The following is a 6,127-nucleotide window of genomic DNA, read 5'->3' as shown; positions in this document are numbered from 1 at the left end:
CCGGCGCAGCTCACTGGTCGGGGCCCGGCACACACCCCCGGAAGTGACGCAACCGTTGCGTCGTCTGCACGAGGTGCGACGTCACCGCTGGTGACGACAACAGGCGGAGGCGGGAGCGTTCAAACAGCCGCCGTGGTCGCCAAACCGAAGAAGCTATCTGCGGCTACGTGTCCTTAAGGGCGCACGCAACGCTAGAAAGCGAAGAAGCGAAAGTTACTTGCAATGAAGGTCCTACCAAGATGTAAGATTGATTTCGGAATCACAGTAGGTGAACGCAGAAGGTACATGCTCAATGAGAACTTCTAGCACACTCAATGGTAATTTCATCGCCACAGCCTAATGGAGCGCACGATGATGTATAATTTGTGTGTATATTACGGAGACCATTTAACGGGCAAGGTTAACACTGTAAAGAACGAGGAAGGAGCGAACTGTTAGGCAAATACTTTTGCTTGTCATGCTGCAAAGGTAGACGAATGGGTGGGCAGGCTGAGGAGCAGCTTTCTGTAATCTCTTCCTTATCCGCCGTTGTGGCTTCGTGGCTAAAGTGTTGCACTGCCGATCACGAGGTCGCGAGTTCAAATCCCGGTCGCGGCGGCAACATCTCGATGGAGGCAAGAACACCGGGGCATGGGGTGCACCTTAGAAAAACCCCGGGTGCTCAAAATAATCTGGGGTCTCCAATGGCATGCCTAAGACGTGAAATAGTGGTGAATAGTAGTGGTAAGACGTGAAATAGAACTTAAACCTTACTGTGCCAAAAAGTGGCCGGACACCCTTTTGCAACGAGCGGTACTCACTATTAATTGCCAATGTTTGGTGGTTACGCCTTTCTTTTTTTTTTTTTTTTGAGGTTAGCAATACCGCACTAGTGGATGAGTTGATATTTTTATCCTCGAGCAAAGTCGTGCATCGCGAAGGAGCGGCAACACAGGAAGTCCTTATGTAGAAGCGGCCGCACAGATCGATTCCATAATATGCCACTTACTATTAATGCAGCCAACTACCGCGCACGTATTCCCCCTATCGTTCCACATTTTACAGAATGAATGGAGCGCAGTAGGTCATCGAACACCCTGTTGTATTTCCAACAGCTGTTCATGCCATAGCACGGCAGAAGCAGTAATGGTTTCGCATTCGTGCGCTTTCGATGAGGCAACGTGCGGCGTGCTGCCGAAAGCGCCATCTCGTTCCTCTAGAGCAAACTGCTCCAAGAAAAAGGTCGATGCCTAGCTCACAAGGCTGCACGATGCACGCCGGCTTCGGTGCGATTTCTACTAGCCTGAATATCCTCGGCAGGCTTCAAAAATCTCAGCGCTCGCGGGCTTATTAACGTGCCAACAGCTAGTGACCCGGCCGCCGGGTATCAAACCCACAAACGTGAGCTCAGTAGCACCACGATGGCAACCATAATATGAGCTCCAAGAAATGGCACAGGCTTCTGACAAGGAGGAAATAAGACATCATCGACGATTACGACACTCCCTAATGCGAAATTTGAGCGCAGCTGTATACGAGTTTTCATTTCGCGATATACTGAGGCATCGCACCGATCACCGCACCGACGGGCAGAGCCACTACGCGTGGTGCTATATATAGACCGGCGACACAGCTGCCACTTCCCGGCAACTGCAGCTTATGCAACCGCAATCTTTACCGTTAAACGCTTGCGGCGGATGCTGTGGGCGAAGGCGAGCTTTCTGGTTCTTTCTTTCTTTCCCCCGCATGGCCGGTGCTGCCGTGGTCGCTCGGACGTGAGCGCCATCTGTTGGTTCTTCACGGTGGCTTTCTCCGCTTTTCTCCTCATGCTTCAGCTGCACCATCCTCCTCCGCTTTCCTCCTCGCACTCTTTTCGCTCTCGCAATATTTCATCCCCCTCTCTGCGCTCCGCGTTCGCTCTTTCATCTTTCGCTGTGCCCGTTCGCTCGGTTACGCCGCCGATCGCAGGAACGGGCGCCTAACAGCTGCGCTCTAAAGCAAGAAGGTGGAAATAAAACGAATGCAGGACACCACAGCTGGTCTTACATCACGCGCTCGTCTCTTAGATGCGTATATAGCCGGGACATCACGTCCGAAGTTGCAGAATACCCTACTAGTTACGCCGTATGGCAGAGGGCACCAGCATTAATTTTGACCACTTGAGGTTCTTTAGAGCGCGCCTAAGCACACGAGCATTTTTTAAATCACGGCCCATTCCGAAATTTAAGCGCTACAGCCGGGAATCGAATCCGTGCTCGCATGCGCGGCGGCAAAACTTAACAGAGCATGAAACAGCACGACGGGCAGTTTTCGCTAGATCACGTGGCATGTAAAGGCGAAACCAATGTGTGGTTTAGCCGATAAGATGCGTTTGCTGGCAGGAGCCCAACAGCACTTGGCGGGCGCCGCCATAGATCCTACAGTGGAATTTCACGCCGGTATCGCGCTGGGTTTTTTAAAGCTTGACCTTCCCCAATTGTGACCCAAAGGAGCGGATGAAAACTGGGTGCGAAGATCTTAGCGCATACGTACGTGGCTGCAGACGTCCAGCGCCCAGTGGGAGGCGTCGTCCCTCGATGCCGACACGCATAGTGCCGCGCGCAACAATGCAATTATGGTAGATTACGAACCTCTATCGATGGCTCGTACCCACTAAGGGGGATAGGCCGAGAATCAGGCGGCAGGAGGTAGCTCACGGAAATTCTTATTTGAAAACGAGAAAGGCAAAGTAAAAGAAAAAAAAACAAAGGAGATATTGTAATAACTATAGACAATGCGAGCGAGCAGCCAGACTAACTGAAAGGCGAATTTTAAAAAAAAAATGTTACAATCAAGGAGAGAATAAAAAAACAATGTTATTAAAGAATTTGGAGAAACCACTTTCAGTGAAATGAGCGCTGATCTGATAGGTAGAATAAAGCTACAATAATTAGCAGGGTATAATCGTTTTGCTTCAGTTAAAGAGTCAAACACTGCGCAACAAACGTGTCTGTGACTTTCGCATGCCACGAGGTAGGCTCCCCTCTTCTTCATTCGCTTCCAAGCGAGCGCCGTTCAGACTCGGAAATCGAGCCGCACGGCACGTGTCGTTCAGTACGTGCGTACGCCGCGCTCATCGGGTATTGTTTTTCAAAGACTATCGGGGCCTTAGTACGGATTCTCGGTGCTTCGGAGAAATACGTTTTCTCGCTATTTTATTTTTATCTTGTCGCTTTAAGAAACGTGCCCTTGCTCCCTTCGACCGTTGGCATCGAGAATCGCGGCACGTGCGCTTATAACAAAGGAAAATGAATTCAGGGACGTCAAGATCTCGCGGACAAGCTTTTCTTGAAGTAAAGGCGCGAAGTTCCAACCGAAGACTTTGGTTTAACGTACCGCCTGTCAGTATGTAAATTGCGGCCGCGCGTATCAATGCGAGAAAAAGATAAGAATAATAAAGACGTGATCAGATGCGAGTTGCAGTTCGCTGCTTTCTTTTACAGAATGGTCGTCGTAACTGTGACGTATTGCTCACCCTTACTGCGAACGTTGATGACATCGCATAAACCTGCGGACGAAGGTATCACAGAGGGGGGAATAAAATTGTTTATTAACTCATGTGAAAAAGTGATTAAAATCAAAGACGACACCTATGGGGCTTTTTGTTGAGGTGCCTAGATCATTTCTGTATCACTTCGCTACTCAGCAGTTATGGCAGCAAGTACGAAAAAATCTATTCACTATTAAGTAGCGAGACAGAGTAGACGAGAGTAAAAAAGCTAACCTAGCCACGTAATTGTGACGTCATGGGTCAACAGGAAACGCGTGGTCTTTGAATAAATATATGAATTCCCGAATTATCACGGACAATTGGAAAATATTGCAGTTGTTGCAGTACACCCACAACTGTATACGGTGGGGGTAATACACTGCAAAGCGAACAACAGAAGAGAAAAAGGTAGAAACGAAACAAGGCGCACACGACAGTGGAGCAACACAGGTAATTATGTATAGGCGCAGACGTAAGGTGACCATTGGAGTGTCACCGCCATCATTCTCTATCTCTGTCCTTGTCATCGCTTTTTGGCACATGGGTCATAATCAGAGAGAGAGAGAGAAGGAATGAGGGAAGGAGAAAAGTTTAATGAGAAAAAAAAACAGAGAACTCAGCCTTTGTCAAAAGTATGCGGGCTACTTTTCACCATATATGTCTTTCGGCTGTGTGGTGCAGTTCATTCAATAAATAAAAAATACGCGCTTCTTTCTATTGTTCGCGCAAGCGAAGAAGACCCTTCGTGCTGGTTCATTGGCTACGGAGTTCCACTGTTGAGCACGAGGTCGCGGATTCAGTTTCCTGGCAAGGAGAGGGGGAGATGAGAGGGGAAGAGGAGGGAATACGAAAGAGATGCGAGGGGAAGAGTAGGGAATACGAAAGTGCCCGTGCATCTTGATTTCGGTGCACGTTAAAGAATCCAAGGTGGTCGAAATCAATTCGCAACCCCACACCTCCGTGGGGGTGGGGGGTGGGAGTTAGGGGGGGGGGAGGCTTTCACAGTAGACGTGTTGATTTTGGGGCGTCAAACCTCATAATATAAATGAAGTTGCACGTTAGAGCCAGTCCATGAGGACACTGTATCGACAATCTGAGAAAGTCTGAAAAGTATTTAAGCTTTCATGCCAAAAACGCATAGCATATCACACGCTTAGCATGCGTAGTCTTAATCGTTTACAAGAAATTACGCGCGGTTTAGTACGCATTACGCGTGATATTGTTGTTGATGGTGGTGTGACGATGCTTCTATATCACTGTAAGTGGCTTAGTGTCATGGTCCAGGGGCCAAACCACAGTCCTAAATCTGTGGAACGACTGATCTGCGCATTAGAAGCTTATCCGAACTGCTCAGTCAGATATAGTCTTTTTCCACACAAGGCGTGTCTGCGCAGAAGGCGAGGTCAAGTTCTAAATTCGGTACTTTCAGCTCATTTCACGAGACATTCAAGCCATTGAAGTTACTATCACGCCGACTGTTTGCCGAGTTCGAACAGATAGGAAGGTACGTAGCCATGGTTTTGAATGTGTCTGCGCATATGTAGCAGACTCCTTTTAAGACAGACTTCTTTGCAATAAGAAACATCGCAAGAAAGAGCCTGATTTTGTAGTTCCCTTCGCGGTTCAAGTGGTATACAGTCTGTCACATTCAATAACCTGGTTAAGGGAACTTCGACGCGATTTCTAACGTGCTCGCACGTATGTTGCGGACTTCTGCGAAGCTGGCTTCTTCGCAATAAGAGAACTTGCTAGGAGAAGCCCACTTCTAAGATCATTTGTGTTACAGATTTTATATAGCTTTTATATTGGAAGTATTTACCATTTAAGAATGTTTGTGAAGGACAGCACCGGCGCAGAAATGGTGCGTGTCATTATGATAAAATGAAATGTAAATACAAAGCGTGCTAGCCGGAATGGAGCCAACACACTTCAGATACTGAGACTTACTTACATTCAACTAGCTGCATCAGTGGGAATGGAAGACAGCCGACGAGATTTTGAACGTGCCTGCAAATATGTAACAGACGCCTTTATATTTGACTTATATATATTAAAAGGCTTCACAAGGAGATGCCTACTTGTCTAATTCACTTCTTCTTATGAACGGTATAATCATAATATAATAATATTGGCGTGGTTTCAAACTTATTTGCATGTGTGTGGCACACGCCTATAAAGTTGAAAGGCTCCGCAAGAAGAGGCTCTGCGGAAAGAAGCCCACTTTTGAACTTACTTCGATCTACGGGCACGGAAATGCCCTTACATTTGAAGTGCTTGCTATGTGTATATGCGTTAATGGCGAACGCTCGCGAAGAAATTGTACTTTAATTATAATCAAATGATCAGTATACAAACACATGACAGCCGAAATTGAAGCAGCCCACTCTGGGTACTGAGACTGTCATCCAGCTAGCTGCATCAGTAGGAACGTGTATACACTCGTGTTGCAGACCACAGTCGAATTGGCTTGTCCCGCACTGAGGAATTTTGGGAGGAAATGCCCTCTTCTGTAGTCATTTTATTGCGGTACTAATTACACGGCCGCTCGAAGCGCATTTACGCCGTCGGCGTTGTCGTGCTGTCCTGTTACTGACAGCACATGCGCGGACCGTGCGCGGA

This window comes from Dermacentor variabilis, chromosome 4 (assembly GCF_050947875.1).
Source record: "Dermacentor variabilis isolate Ectoservices chromosome 4, ASM5094787v1, whole genome shotgun sequence".
In the NCBI taxonomy this organism is placed as follows: domain Eukaryota; kingdom Metazoa; phylum Arthropoda; class Arachnida; order Ixodida; family Ixodidae; genus Dermacentor; species Dermacentor variabilis.
Note: the sequence above shows the minus strand (reverse complement) of the source record.